This window comes from Schistocerca americana, chromosome 1 (genome assembly GCF_021461395.2).
Source record: "Schistocerca americana isolate TAMUIC-IGC-003095 chromosome 1, iqSchAmer2.1, whole genome shotgun sequence".
NCBI classification, from domain to species: Eukaryota; Metazoa; Arthropoda; class Insecta; order Orthoptera; family Acrididae; genus Schistocerca; species Schistocerca americana.
The window spans coordinates 1,159,979,432-1,159,996,729 of NC_060119.1; positions in this window are offsets into that span (position 1 = coordinate 1,159,979,432).

Below are 17,298 nucleotides of genomic sequence, written 5' to 3' on the forward strand. Positions count from 1 at the left end.
TGATGCGAGCTCGCAGTTCTGGCACGTTTCTTGGTAGAGGAGGTTTAAACACTGAATCTTTCACATAATCCCACAGAAAGAAATCGCATGGGGTTAAGTCGGGAGAGCGTGGAAGCCATGACATGAATTGCTGATCATGATCTCCACCACGACCGATACATCGGTTTACCAATCTCCTGTTTAAGAAATGCCGAACATCATGATGGAAGTGCGGTGGAGCACCATCCTGTTGAAAGATGAAGTCGGCGCTGTCGGTCTCCAGTTGTGGCATGAGCCAATTTTCCAGCATGTCCAGATACACGTGTCCTGTAACGTTTTTTTCGCAGAAGAAAAAGGGGCCGTGAACTTTAAACCGTGAGATTGCACAAAACACGTTAACTTTTGGTGAATTGCGACTTTGCTGCACGAATGCGTGAGGAATCTCCACCGCCCAGATTCGCACATTGTGTCTGTTCACTTCACCATTAAGAAAAAATGTTGCTTCATCACTGAAAACAAGTTTCGCACTGAACGCATCCTCTTCCATGAGCTGTTGCAAACGCGCCGAAAACTCAAAGCGTTTGACTTTGTCATCGGGTGTCAGGGCTTGTAGCAATTGTAAACGGTAAGGCTTCTGCTTTAGACTTTTCCGTAAGATTTTCCAAACCGTCGGCTGTGGTACGTTTAGCTCCCTGCTTGCTTTATTCGTCGACTTCCGCGGGCTACGCGTGAAACTTGCCCGCACGCGTTCAACCGTTTCTTCAATCACTGCAGGCCGACCCGTTGATTTCCCCTTACAGAGGCATCCAGAAACTTTAAACTGCGCATACCATCGCCGAATGGAGTTAGCAGTTGGTGGATCTTTGTTGAACTTCGTCCTGAAGTGTCGTTGCACTGTTATGACTGACTGGTGTGAGTGCATTTCAAGCACGACATACGCTTTCTCGGCTCCTGTCGCCATTTTGTCTCACTGCGCTCTCGAGCGCTCTGGCGGCAGAAACCTTAAGTGCGGCTTCAGCCGAACAAACTTTATGAGTTTTTCTACGCATCTGTAGTGTGTCGTGACCATATGTCAATGAATGAAGCTACAGTGAATTTATGAAATCGCTTCAATCATTTGTAATAGCCCTGTATTACTGGTTTTTCAATTAGTTCATTGTAAATGGTGTTTAAAATATCTCGTCGTATTGAAGAAGAACCGTGCCAGATACGTGTACGTTGAATCACACTTACACACACAGAACAGTTACACTTGTGCTTTGTTGTTTCGTAGCTTTTATAGTTGCTGGGGACTTAATTAATAAATTGTGTTAACGAAAATTTCCTTTCATTCTTTGTTGTTATTTTATGCAGTCAGATTGCGTACTAATACTAGTCAGGGCCAACCGGTTAGGAGACTTCGTAACCGGACACACAGCTACTAAAATTACTTTTATTGTATTTATTTAATTAAGCCCCCATGCAACTTTCCCAGGGCGATTCATGCTAACGTTGGCGATGCTAAAGCTAACATTACACCCAGCCCGCACAAAGAAAGAACATGTTGTAAATCCAGACAATAGATTTTGACAGCTGATGACAGTACAAATTGAATAACTGTAATCACATGACAATTACGTTTCTTGCCAGTGACAGAATTCGCGAGACCACTCGCCTTATCGTTATCCTCAATTGCACATTTTTACCGCCTCTTTCACAGCGTAACACGCAACGAAACCAAGTGCTAAAAGTACTGTGTCTGCGGGCGTGAAGTCGAGAAAGTATGCGATCGCTGTCCGACTGTTTAACATAATGCTGGTGGTTAATTTATCTCTTATGTTGACATGTGTTGTGTTTAACAAATCAACAAAAAAACGCTATTTAGTATGCACTGTTCTAATACACATTAATTATAATTTATCACGAAAACACCTTGAAAAAAATTTTTTTTAATAGAATAAAGTACCCCAAATTGTCACAGATGAGCAGAGCAATGAGCAGTTTCTTGCATTCTTCACCAATACTGAAGCAGCGTTACTAGAAGGACTAAATAAAAGTACGCAAATGTAGCAGTAGGAGTAGGTACATAACTAAATGCAGTTAATAAATCAATCAATGCCACCAGTAGCTCATTACAATTGGCAAGCGAAACAGCATAAATTTGCTAGTGTGCAATTCTGTAAGTTTCTCGCTGTTAGATCCAGAGGGTACAGATCCACGGTAGCTGGAAAACTTAGGGGGGAGAAGTTGTCTTAAGATTTATTCACTGTTGCCGATCTGCCTGCCAGTGGCTCTTTCACAGAAAAGACAACAATCTTGTCTACAGTGAGCTTACAACCTGAAAACTAGCGCAGTCTTCCACTTGAAAGATGAACACTTTACCGCTACGCCAGCATGCAACTATAGCACACAGCACTCCCTTGTTATTCCAATAATGGCTACGACGGAACATTTATAATGTAAATAGCGAAGTAAGTTGACTGAGAACAAAAATGCCTAGAATACGCCAATGAGCTACATTTATATTTCTGTAACGATGGCTTGGGACTAAAGCGTATTTACGAATAATATCAAGATGCACCGAATGCAACTCGAATATCATAAATAAAGAGCACGGAAAATTATTTAGGCGGCTCATCTCTTCTCTAGTTGTCTAGCTGTTGCCCGTCTTTGGAAAGATATAATCACTGATTCTGCGTATCTTTGCGTATCAGGCATCTGACAATTTTTTGGTAGGTTTGTGGAGGTATGTTGCATTAGATGCTTACGCACAGGTCATGTAATTCGAGTAAATAACGGGCCGCTGATGTGCGTACGCGATGATGGCGCCCGATAGTGACCCAGATGGGTTCCATAGGATTTAAATCAGGCGAATTTGGTCGCCATTAACGAGAGTTCACTGTAATGCTCCTCAAACCACTGTAGCACGGTGCTGGCTCCGAGACACGGACAATTATACCGCTGAAAGATGACATCACCGTCGGGGAAGACATCAGTCATGAAGGGATACAAGTGGTTCGCAGTTGTCTGTGTGTCTTCGATTACTGCCACAGGTCCCATGCCAGCACAGGAGAACGTCTCCCACAGCATAAAACTGCTCCGTGGCGCACTGCGCGTTTAGAGCCGCCGTTCACGTCGATGACGGCTTTTGTGAAGACGACCATCGACCTAGTGTGGCAAAAATGCAGTGTAGCAAAAATGTGACTCGCTCGAAAAGCTAACACGTTTCCATTGTTCGACGGTCGAATTCCGATGGTTCCGTGCCTACTGCAGTCGTAATTTACGATGTCATTGGGTCAACATGTGAACAAGTAGGTGTGGTCTGCTGCGGAGCTCCATGTTCAACAATATGCGATGAACGGTGCGTGCACCAGCATTTTGCTCTTTCGTCGTAGATGCCACGGATCACCATCTAGCCCACTTTACAGAGTAGACAGACGTTCTGTGAAGAGTCGTGGACGTCCAACCACTTAGCGCCTTGTGGTAGTTTCACCGTCCTTCTACCCGTTTCCGTAGATGCTCACGACAGTAGCATGTTTTGAGATACTCGTTCACGGGATCTGCGTAATCATAATCTGCCCTTTGTCAAAGTAGCTTACCTCAGTGGATTTCCCCATTTGCAGCCCATATCTTTGCCAGGGTGATCCCCCGTTCGTGTCTACTCTGCTTAAATGCTTTTGTTACCGTGGCACATACCGTACTCACTCTATACAACACCATGAAATAACCAAAAAAATTTGAACATTGGTAAAGCAACAAGTTTATATGAAATGAGATTGATGAAATAAATTAAATACTTCGAGATCAAATCTAAATCAGTACTTCTGTAAATGGTCCCATAAGCATTCCCCTTATAAAATATGGTTCCAGGAAACTCCTGATGTAAGTCCACACCCATTGATGAAACATGGAGTTTTCGCGGTATTTCTGCACCAGAAAGGAAGCTTAACCAATCCGTATAGATCCCAAATGTCTGTGTTGAAAAAACGAATATAGGCCTGCTATCGAACGTGATCCCCACGTGGTATATCCCTCGGATTACTATGATTATCTTAGGTTTGTTAAAATAAGATTAACAGTATTCATCCCGCGGAAAGTAACAAGATTCTTTTCCTGTAATGTGAGAACTTTTTTGTTCTCTGTTTTTGACTCCTTGCCTGAAACTCTATCGTTATTGAGCTATACCATGAAATTGCAGAGTGCTAATTGGGATTGCGTCGCATTGGGACTGTATGATGGTAATATTGATTAGCAGACGCTGTCTACTGTAACGTCGAGTTACCAAAGTGTTTAAAATGAGTCGAAGACTTCAATGGCACGAATTTAGCGTTTTTTAGATGTGCAGGGGCGATTTCAAAACAGAAATACTTACGGAAGCAACGAACTTGGTTTGATCTCGAAAAGTTTAATTTGTTTCGTCCACCTCATTTCATCTAAATTCGTTTCCTTACGAATGTTCAGATTTCTTCGGATACTCCACAGTGATGTAAAAAGTGAGGTGTCTAATCTCTACATCTATTTGTCTTTCTGGTTTTGCCTTATTTGCCATCTTTTTAGTTAAGACAGAACCGATAAGCAATATTGTCAGAAGACAAGCTGATGTGCTGTGCTCCAAATGCACATTTTGAGAAATTTCATCTTCAATCTAAGGATTGTTTGATGTAAGGAGACTTCTGTTGGCCAGGATTACTCTTTTTGCCAGCGTTAGTCTGCTTTTTATGTCCTCCTTGCTCCGTCCATCACAGGTTACTTTGCTGCCTAGCTAGCAGAATTCCTTAACATCATCTGCTTCGTGATCACCAATTCTGATATTAAGTTTCTCGCTGCTCTCACTTCTGTAACTCCTCATTACTTCCGTCTTTCTTCGATTTACTCTCAGTCCATATTCTACACTCATTAGACTGTTCATTCCCTTCACATATCCTATAATTCTTCTTCAATTTCTCTCAGGACAGCAGTGACATCAGCGAATCATGTCATTGATACCCTGTCACCTTGAATTTTAATCCACTCTTGGACTTTTATTTTACTTTCGTCACTGATTCATCGATGTGTACATTGAAGGGTAGGAACGGAAGATTACATAACCATCTTACACACTTTTTAATCAGAGCACTTCGTTCTTGGTCTTCCAATCTTATTTCTGCGTCTTGGTTCTTGTACATTTTGTATATTACCCGTTTTCCCCTATAGCTTACCGCCAATTTTTCTCAGAATTTCCAACATCTTGCACCATTTTACATTGTCTAACGTTTCTTCTAGGTCGACAAATCCTACGAACGTGTCTTGATTTTTCCTTAGTCTTGCTTCCATTATCAACCGCAACGTCAGAATTGCTTCTCTGGTGCCTTTCCCTCTCCTAAGACCAAACTGACCTTCATCTAGCAGACATTCAATTTTTTTCCATTCTCTTACGTATTATTCTTTTCAGTAACTTGGACGCCCGAGCTTATAAGCTGATTGTGCAATAATGATCGCACTTGTCTGCTCTTGCAATCTTCCCAGTTTTGTGGATAATGTTATTCCGAAAGTCTGATCGTATATCGCCTCTCTCAAACATTCTACACACCACCTTGAATAGTCATATTGTCGCCTCTTCAAAAAATGTTTCAAATGGCTCCCAGCACTATGGGACTTAACATCTGAGGTCATCAGTCCCCTAGAACTTAGAACTACTTAAACCTAAGTAACCTAAGGACATCACACACATCCATGCCCGAGGCAGGATTCGAACCTACTACCGGAGCGGTCGCGTGGTTCCAGACTGTAGCGCCTAGAACCCCTCGGCCACAACGGCCTGCCGTTGCCTCTTCCTGCAATGATTTTACATCCCGTCTGCCTTATTTGATCTTAAGTCTTCCAATGTTCTTTTAAATTCTGAATCTATTACTGAATCCCCTACCTCCTTCCTATCGACTCCTATTTCTTGTTCTACCATGTCATGAAACAAGTCCTCCCCCTTATAGAAGCCTTCAGTACATCATATCAAAGCCATCCTTACTCTATACATTCTTTGCACTATTTTTCTGTCCTGATATTTCATTTCATATTCTCTCAGAGTCTCAAAATCTGTCTTCCCTGTCAAACGAATTTTCTGTTTTGTCTTCTAAGGCAATATATATCCCAGGCCTTCTTTAGTCTTTTCTCAGGACATAATTACAAGCTCTACAATGCTTCTCAAGTGCCCAGACCTATTCTAAAGCCAAATTGGTCGTCCGTCATCAAATGCAATTCAATCTTGCCTTCCATCCTCGTTTGAATGATAGATTGTATGTCACTGTGAGGTAAGTGTCACGAAACTGGGGGCCCTGAAGTGTTCACATCAGTTTCTAGATGTTTTCTTCAGTACGGGCACGGTAACACATTTTAAGTGTATTGGGTGCTCTCCAGTTTCGCATACATTTTTTATGAGATCGAACGGTTCTTCACGTAACATTTCACCAACAGCAGCTGGTATACCACCAGCTCCAGCGGTTTACCTAGTTTCCAGTCGCCTGACTGCAAGATCAGAAACAGCACAGTATAGCAGAGTCACAGGAGTAAACCGGGGACTGCATATAAAAGTATCTTAAGGCAGTTATTTAGTAAAGGGGAGTCCCAATATGGAGTAGAACTTCGACCTAAGAGCGTGAACAAAGCTAACTGCTGTTCATTTCCCGGTCTGGTACCGCTTCAGAACTTAACATAGGGATCACACGAATGGTAGCTTCATCTCTACTACACATGGCTCCTTGCAGAAGTTTTGGTGGCTCGCATTTACATCAACGCGTGGTGAATCAGTAACATTCTATTCGTCGTGCTCATATGTTTTTCCGCCACGTGCGCCGACAAGTGGCAGCTTTCGTCTCTGTCTCCGCGCACTTGTCGCTGACGCAGAGGCAGACAATGGCTCCTTGTGGGAACGTTACGCGGAGGCCTGCGTCGCTCCAGATGCCTCGCGGTTCACGCTTTCTGGCGGCTAAACGCATTTTCCCATTCTCTGCGCGGCTACCACCACGCTTGACCAGCTGGGACCAGCGTCCAGAACTTCCACAAATTTCACTCTCGGAAGTCGTTTCTCTTCCGGACGAACGTTGACTTTTCGTGGTCTCAGGCGCCGAGGAATTAACAACAACGCGTCGAAACACAGGGAGAGTCAAGAGTCTCAGTACATTCGATTATGTCAAAAACCGTGTACGAATGGGGAAACGCGAATATTCCAGTAAGTTATGGGTGAGGTGGTCTGTCTTTTACAGTATGTACCGAAAGTGGACGCCATATTGAAACCGGCCATCTTGAATCTAAGCCAGTTTTTTTTTTTTTTTTAATGGGAAGGGGGTCATGTGATATAGCCGGCCGGTGTGGCCGAGCGGTTCTAGGCCCTACAGTCTGGAGCCGCCTCGGGCATGGATGCGTGTGATGTCCTTAGGTTAGTTAGGTTTAGGTAACTAGTTCTCAATTCTAGAGGACTGATGACCTCAGATGTTAAGTCCCAAGTGCTCAGAGCCATTTGAACCATTTTTCATGTGATATACCAAATAACATCAACATTTTCTCGCAAGTTCATGCCTATAAACCGATTCGAAGTATCAGTTATGGTTCAAAATTTACAACACTTCTGTGTTGCAGGTAACTAAAGATGGTTTTGACCGAGGAGGAGAGAAATGAGGTCATTTGGATGTCTGGAGAAGAGAGTTCCCGTGTTAGAGCGGCAGATTTTAACAACCGATGCCTAGAAAGACCGGCAGCTTCACACAACACTGTCAGGTGCTTAAATTTCAAATTCGAAGAAACTAAGACGGTGGCTGACAAGGCTCGAAGTGGCCATCCAAAAAATGCCACTGACGAGGCTAACTGAACAATCCAACGAGGTTTCCCCCGTCGGAGGTTCGAGTCCTCCCTCGGTCATGGGTGTGTGTGTTGTCCTTAACGTAAGTTAGTTTTAAGTTAGCTTAAGTAGTGTGTAAGTCTAGGGACCGATGACCTCAGCAGTTTGCCCCATAGGAACTTACCACAAACTTCCCAATTAAATGAATTCACAATAAGGGCAATAAGGATTGACGACAATGAAAATTTATGAAACTTCCTGCCAGATTAAAACTGTGTGCCCGACCGAGACTCGAACTCGGGACCTTTGCATTTCGCGGGCAAGGTAGAGCACTTGCCCGCGAAAGGCAAAGGTTCCGAGTTCGAGTCTCGGTCGGGCACACAGTTTTAATCTGCCAGGAAGTTTCATATCAGCGCACACTCCGCTGCAGAGTGAAAATCTCATTCTGGAAACATCCCCCAGGCTGTGGCTAAGCCATGTCTCCGCAGTATCCTTTCTTTCAGGAGTGCTTGTTCTGCAAGGTTCGCAGGAGAGCTTCTGTAAAGTTTGGAAGGTAGGAGACGAGATACTGGCAGAAGTAAAACTGTGAGGACCGGCCGTGAGTCGTGCTTCGGTAGCTCAGGTGGTAGAGCACTTGCCCGCGAAAGGCAAAGGTCCCGAGTTCGAGTCTCTGCCGGGCACACAGTTTTAATCTGCCAGGAAGTTTCATATCAGCGCACACACCGCTGCAGAGTGAAAATCTCATTCATGAAAATTTATGTCGGACCGGGACTGGAACCCAGGCTTCCTGCTTATCGCTAGCGCTCGCCTGACCAGTTGGCTATCCGTGCACGACTCACGGCTAGACCCTGACTTCCACTCATCATAAACTCAACAATGGTTTTGGCATTCTTCTTGGAAAGCCCACACCGCATCACACGACATTTGTCATCAGAATGTAGAATCAGCCAGTCATCGATCGTAAGAATCCCTCATGCTTATCACTGGCATCCATTCAAGATTCAGCCACTCCAGCACCTAGCAGAGGATGACCCAGAGAGACCTTTACAGTTTTGCAACTGACCCCAAGAGCAAGTTGAACAAGATCCCTCTTTTGGTCAAGGTATCTTGTTCAGTAATGAGGTAAACTTTTCTGACAGCGGTTGAGTCAATCGTCACAACGATTCTGGGGTGACCAGAATCCACACTGGATGGAACCTTCCAAGGTAGTTGGTGAAGTAAAGGTTATGGTATGGTATGGAATGTCAGGTACCCGTGTAATTGGACCCATTTTCATTGACGACAACTTAAATGCTCAACACTACTTGAAAATACTGCAAGAAGCGGTGTTTCCCCTAGTTCTGAATGTAGATGGCGTCTTTCCCTTGTACTTTCAGTAGGATGTGGCTCCACCACATTACGAAGCAGTTGTTCGTCACTGGTTAAACCGTCAGCTTCAGTTGGATTGGCAGCTGTTCGTCAGTGGTTAGATATTCAATTTACTGGCCACTGCATCTGCCAACGTGGTTCCATGGAACGGCAATCCAGATTACCTGATCTCACACCACTTGATTTCTATCTGTGGGGTCATTTAAAAGGACTCGTATGTGCAGAAAAAATAAGAAACAGACACCATCTCGAGCAACGCACTGAAGAACGTGTGCCAGCATTTGTGCGAAAATCCTTCTGCGAGTGCATGACGACTGGATTCAACGACTCCAAACGTGCGTTGACCGAGAGGGACACCATGTTGAGCACATGAAATAACTGTCATTTATGGAGTACAGTCCAGCCTATAATTCCGAACAAAATGTCTTGCAGCTTTTGAACCATAACTGCTTCTTCGAATCTGTCTACAGAAATGAACTTGTCAGAAAATGCCGATGTTATTCGATATATCACCCAATCCCTTTCCATTTAAAACAAGATATGACTTAAATTCAAGATGGCCGATTCCCAGAAGGCGCCCATATTCGGTATACTCCTTTCTGACCCTCTATGTACAATTGTGTACATTAAATTTTACTGTGTCGTAGCTACAATAGAAGTAATTTTTCCCAGTTGAAACCTAAGGTACACATTTGTGAATGATCAACCTTATCATCTTGCGCAAGTGCTGCCAACTGTTGGGCAAAGCTACGAAAATATCAGTAAGTCAATGTAGCAGTGCACAGTAACTCGCGACCACCAGAATATACTGATGTGTTTGGTTTGCTTTATTTCACTGTATAATTGAATTTATTTATTTAGCGTATGGCTCATAACGTCACAGTAAAAATTACAGAAACAACATGATTTAAAAAAAAATCACATATGTACAAACAGAACAATAAATAAGTTTGTATATAAGGACACCACCAATTATAAATTTACACTCACAGAAGAGCAATCACAAACCAACGTCCACCTTACAATATATATAGTCGATTGCCTCTTGGGTCGCCATTAGGAAATCCTGTGGGTCACCCTCATATGCCCTTAGTGGACATTCCTCCACGATGTGTTTGACCGTCTGTCTCTCAGCGCCACAGTCGCAAGCGGCCGAAGGAAGTTTACCCCATCTGTGTAAGGAGTCGGCGCATCTCCCAAAGTTGGTTCTGAGGCGATTAAGAGTTGACCAAACTTTGCGAGGGCAACCAAATCCTTTTGGTTTACTAAAGATGCATGGCATACTGTGGCAGTTTACTGTTGTTCTGCTCTCCCATTCCTCTTTCCTTCGGTCATTTATTTTAAAGTTGGTTTGGTGCAGCGCCTGTGCGATCTTTAGTGGAGGATGCCTAGACCGGAGTCGGTTTCCTTGGATGTCGTGAGTATCTTCATGGATTTGTAATTGAGGTTTGGTCATGATTTTTTGAAATTCTCTAACCAGAGCGTGTTCTCGGCTCAGGTTAGGAGGGGCTATGTTACTGAGAACGGGCAGCCACACTGTAGGAGTTGGCCTGATTGTGCCTGATATAATACGCATTGTTGCATGAAGTTGGCTATCTACCATGTGTGTGTGTGTTTGCTGTTGAGCCACACTGGGGCACAGTATTCTGCCACTGGATGCACCAAGCCAAGTGCGGATGTTCTTAAGGTAGATGCTGTGGAGCCCCAAGTGGTGCCACAGAGCTTCTGCAATGTGTTGTTGCGTGTTTTAAGTTTCGCTGCAGTTTTCGTCAGGTGTTCTTCGAATATTAGTGTCCTATCTAGGGTAACCCCAAGGTACTTTGGGTGTTTGTTGTGATTTAGTATTTTCCCGTCTAGATATACATGTAGTTCTCTGTTGGCCATTTTGTTGTTCAAATGCAAGGGAGATACTTCCGTCTTTGTAGCACTAGGTTGTAGCCTCCATTTTCTAAAGTACTCGCTAAGGATCCCTAGGTCACTCGTAAGGATATCTTCGGCAGTTTCTATATTTCTGTGGGCTGTTGCCAGAGCCCAGTCGTCAGCATAACCAAATTTTCCCGATAGTTGAATATCGTTATTCTTGTTTTGAATGGTAATTATTGAATGATCATTTTATTCTTCATTACAATAGAGAATATATCTTTATTTGTTATTTTAGTTCATAGAATGAAGCTTAGTGTATGAAGTGAGTAATGAAAATGGGTGCATATTTTTGAATAAATCTTGCATATAAAATCATTAAAAAATCACGTACGAGTGTTATCACATAAATAAAGATGTTCCTCCCTCCAGAAAAAAATCAGGACTGAAAGGGACACGCGGTAAAAGATAGACTACCCCACCCGCACCTTACTGTAATATTCAGGTTCCCCCATTCCTGTAGGGGTTTTGACATAACAGGGTGTACTGCGACTGTGGACTCAATCTGTACGTATTTTTATTTTTGGTGTATGATGTACTTAGCACGCATTGAGCCCAATGTTACACGAGAATACCGAACAAAACAGTAGTCACGCGGAAGACACCATTCTAATGTCGTGTTAATACCGAGCCTTGTCTCGGTAATCGCCTCAGTTCGGCAAGGACGAGAGTCCGCATGTGTCCCATATTCAGCTGAAATGTCTCACTCACGATTAGATTCCGCATAGCTACAATGTTATGCTGTTGCAAATAGTGGCAGATAATATCTTTCAAATTAAGATAAGGTGATTTAGCGAGCCAATCGAGGTACAGTAGGGTGCCTCATTTTTAGTCGAACCACGAACTTACACTATCTGATCAAATTTGTCTGGCCGCCCTTGTGTAATGCGGAACTGGCCACTACATGTGACGAGAAACGACGGATCCGCCAGTACAAAAGGAGGCGCGGAGTATTGTGTTGTCAGTAGAAAAGCACTAACTGCAGGATTGGTTGGTCAAGAGAGCTCAGCGACTTAGAACGTGCAATAATCACTGAATGTCGCCCGGTAATAAAACAAAACGATTGTTAGTGATGTAATTGTAAAGTGAAAATGCGAAGGAACAACCGCAGGAAAACATTGATCAGGCAGACGAACAGGGACCGTCGAGCGTGGTTGTAAAGAAATCGCAGGAAATCAACAGAACGTGTCACTCGTGAGATCCAAAGTGCTGCCTCTGGTCCAGCTAGCACAGTGACTGTGCGTAGGGATTTAAAAATTATACGGCACAGTGATCGAGTAGCCGCGAGCGACATTTCAGGTGGTGTAAAGGTCGAGGCGACTGGACACTGGATGACTGGAAAACGAATGATATGGAGTGGTGAATCACGCTGTGGCAATCGGATGGAAGGATTTGCGTTTGGTGAATGCCTGGAGAACGTCACCTGCCATCATGGGTAGCACCAGCAGTGAAGTACAGAGAAGGGTGTACTACGCAGTACACCCTGTTACGCCAAAAACCCTGCAGGAATGTGGACACCTGGATATTCCATTAAGCTATGGGTGAGGTTGCCTATCTCTTACGGTACGTACCGAACATGGACGTCATCTTGAAATCGGCCATTTTGAATCTAAATCTATTTCTTTAAGTGCAAAGGGGGCCGCGTGATATACCAAATAACATCAGCATTTCATTGTTAGGGTGGTTAACAACGAAAACCATAAAAAGCTAATCTATTATTACTTGTTGCCCTCATCGTACTTAAGGAAACCCTAAATGCGGAAGAACGAACACATTTACAGCATTGCGTACTGGGTATACTAGAGGAAAAGAATACCAAGAATCAAAACAAATGCTTAAGACAAAATGTACGTAGTTTTTTGTGTATAGTCTGATTCTGCAACAAAAAATGGGTGTTCCCATTTCAAATTTTAAAATAGCCTCCCGCCCCACCCCCGGGGGGCTGAGTTGGCGAGCTAATTTTAGCACCAGCAGAGTCCCCCTCGAAAATAATCAACTTTGGATTCTACACATTTTTTCGTGTGAAGCTTATTTTTCGAGCTATTCTGGTTTGTCAACGTAAAATTTACAGACTGTATATCCTTTCAAAGTGGTTATTTAATTATGTGAAAGCTAGTGCCTAGACTGTTCATTCATTTCTGAATATGATGACCGCGCTTAATATACACACACTATTTCACAATGTAACACAGCACACACTTTCAGATGACTTCAGGGTCACAACGACAATGCTTGGTTTCCATTCTGTGCAGCACAACTTCCCATTTGTTTGCCGGAAAAACTGAGTTAGTTTCCCTCCTTTTAGAGTGAGAGGATAGACATAAAAAGCGGTTAAGGTGTTATTATTCATCACAAAGTTTTTGTGTAAGGATTTCCAGAACACTTCGGTTATCTGACGGAAACCGGTGTTACCACTGTATCACGGCTGTTGGCGAGATGTTTTGTTATTTATTTATTTATTTATGTCACCTGATCTGATTAGGGCCATCAGACCCTCTCTTACACATACGTCCATTTGTTACTCTGTGTTGTCTACTTAATTCTTCCCTGTATGCAGCGTACTGCATAACTGGTACTAACTACCTTTGTAAATAAGTTTGTTTTAGTAAACTGTTTAATCTACTTGGGTAATTTATTGCACATTTTTTTCCATTGGTAGAAAATGCTGTTTTGAGCTTACGCTTATTCTTACTTTGCAAATGTAAGTTCACTCCATATTTGGATTCTTTGTCTTGGGGAGTGAGCGTGTGTCTAAATCAGGCTTACAACACTATGCTACAAATATGCCGCTTATTTGTCAGGGGAGACACCTACAGTATATAGGAGGTGGAAAAAAAATGGAAGCCGCACAAACGCAACACATTACCGTGCCTAATACATTGCAGGGGAACCATTGTCATTCAAAACACCTTGCACTAGCCTCAGAGTAGATAAATACAGATCCTGTGTGGTTTTGAAAGGAGCCTTATACCATTCTTCCTGCATAATAGTTGGCACGTTCAGGTAACGATGTTGTAGGTGAATAGGGCCACACAGCCTTCTCTTCAAAGTAGACAACAAAGGCTTGATAATATTGAGATCTGGTGACTGTCGTGGTCAGAGGTGATGCGTCATTCATCCTCAGCTCGCAGAACCAGTCCTGGATGGTGCGAGCTGCACTGTCGTCTTCGACCACGGAATCACCATTGGGGAACAAACATTATACCAAGAGATGTACCTGGTCATCCAAGAGAGTCACATAATCCCTCACAGCAATGCGACCTTGCAGAGTACCCAGGGGGCTGACGGACTGTGATGGTATGACGGCTAAGATTATCACCGAACCCCCGCCGCCTTACAAGTCAATTCATACAAATACTAGGGTGTCCCTGGGATACGAAATCAAATAATCGCATAGGCTCATAGTAAAGCAGGTGACAAACTTCATAGTTCGGTTGTTGAGAAAATGCAGTCCATCTGTAAAGGAGATTATTTACAAGGCACTCGTGTGACCCATCCTACAATATTGTGCAAGGGTGTGGGATCCATACCAAATATGACTAACAGGGGATATTGGAGGTAGACCAAGAGGGTCAATACACATGGTCACAGGTTTGTTGCCGGCCGATGTGGCTGAGCGGTTCTAGGCGCTTCAGTCTGGAACCGCGCGACCGCTACGGTAGCAGGTTCGAATCCTGCCTCGGGCATGGATGTGTGTGATGTCCTTAGGTTGGTTAGGTTTAAGTAGTTCTAAGTTCTAGGGGACTGATGACCTCAGGTGTTAAGTCCCATAGTGCTCAGAGCCATTTGAACCAAATGGCCCTTACGAGAGCGTCAGAGAGATGCTTAAGAAACTTAAGGGGCAGACTGTTGAAGATAGACGTAAACTATCCAGGGAAGCCTACTTACAAAGCTTCAAGGACCTGTATTAAGTGAGGAATTGAGGAACATACTACACCCCCCTACGTATCGTTCCCATATCGATTGCGGATACAGGATGGAGTGATTGTGGTGTGCTCAGTGGTGTTAAACAGGTCGTACTTCCTGTCTGTCGCACATGCATAGAAAGGGAAGAAACCCTAATAAAAGTTGCAATGGGAAGTACCCTCTGCCATGCACTTTACAGTTGATTGTTAAGTATGGATTTGGACGTAGATGAAGATAAGCACAACATTAACTTAACGTCAACTAGTCTTTCATGTTCTGCTTGCATTGCTCGCACTATGGTTTTGATGATGAAAAATCATCTGTACGAGACTGCTATATTTTGTTCCCATTCATTTTAGTATTCCGAATATCTAATCTCGTCATATTTCGTCGAAATCTCTATCTAGACCAGCTGATGCTGTAAAGCTAATCTGATTTTTAGTCAGAATTGCTTTTCTGGTACCCTATGTTTAGTTTATCTGTGCACATTTGTGATGAACTCACGGTTTCAACAATGAACCCATAGTTAAATTATTCTCATGTGGCGATGATTTGCAACCAAACTGAGCCTGGTCTTGTGATTCATCTTGACGATATATGAATCACGTATAAATCGGGTGCTTATGCGTAATGTGCTAATGCATAAACGGTGACTCTAATGCGTAAACGGTGATCCAGATACAAATGAAATGTATTGGACATCTAAGCTGTAACTAGTGTCGCATTTAATACCTGAGTATGTTGTTCTATATACAGGGTGCTAGGGGTATAAGCGCAGATACTGTGATCGTTGGTACCTAAATATATATCCATTTATGTGTGTTAGCTGTTTTTTCTCCGTGGCTAACAGTCTTCCACAAACACATCATATAATTAACTACCTGATGTTTTCTCCGCGGTCGTAACTGCTTCACTAAATGGGCTACACCGATCAGTATAGACTTACAATTCACCTCCATGCATCCACACTCCCAGGGGACAATATGCATTAATCGCTTGCTCTCGCCATATGTACCTGAAGGTACTAACCAACCTAAAAACATACTTCTCCTAATAGCTGTGATTATTTGTTTTCAAATTAAGTAAAAACTGATGTAATGCCGCTCAGTACTCTTTCCCCAGGCACCAGTAAAAATGTAACAGGCTTGGACTTTGTATAGAAGTATAAGATACACTGATTTTAGCGTATTACCTGATACACTATATCAAGAAGTGCATTGTCATACGCCTATATTAATACCGTGTCATATGTATCATTCATTATTTAATATTATTTTCAATAATGGAAGATTTTCTCTGTATTGACAGTACACACGCCACATTGTGATGAAAATCACGACTCACAATAATTAAAAATAACCCAAACATTAAAACAAGTAGTCGAAGGTAAAAATTAATAAAGCAAACTTTCTAATGCTGCTCTTAGTATGAAATCTTCCGTTACAAAGTTCGATAAAATCAACAAGGAAAAGTGATGTTTGAATAGTATTCAACAATAAATATACTAAGCAACTTGTGTAATAAAAAATTGTAACTTCAGCGTTGGAAAATACGTAAATGTTAGAAATCAAAAATAAAAAATAATTTATTAGAAATTTGCATGTTTAAAAAGTCATTGTTGACTTTGCGCATTTTTGAGATTTGTATAAAGAAAATTAGTATGAGGAAACAAATAATGCGTAATTCTTATTTCTTTGTTGTAAAATATATTGATATACTCGAACTTTTGTGAAAACTAAACTTCTAATTACAACTTTGTAAACACATGTATTCTAATAATGTACATTAAATGAATGTATTGTTTTAGCTTGTTTACAAGGGCTGGTACTAGGAAAAGTTCAGTGTTAGTCGGTTGACAGGTGGCTGTTGTTATAGCAGTGTCGGATAAGCTGGAACCAAGAGATTGTAAAATACTGAAGTGGATATTTCTTTCTATATTATGGAAATACTCCACTTCCATAGTTTTGCAAATACAAAACTGGACCTCTCGGAAAACCACTAGACGATGACGGTCCTGATGCAAAAGATAAGTAACAATATTTAATGGCAAATCTATATAATCCTCTCGTCGAAATACACACATCAAAAAAAGCTTTGCATCATTTCGGTTCCGAGAGTCCCGGAACCTGTACAGAAAATTGGAATAGAGATCAACATAAACATCATTTCCTCCCTTTTTATTGCTCATGAAAACCACACGTTGCATATTGTACCACCATACACAGAGACCATCAGAGGTGGTGGTCCAGATTGCTGTACACACCGGTACCTCTAATACCCAGTAGCACATCCTCTTGCATTGATGCATGCCTCTATTCGTCGTGGCATACTATCTATAA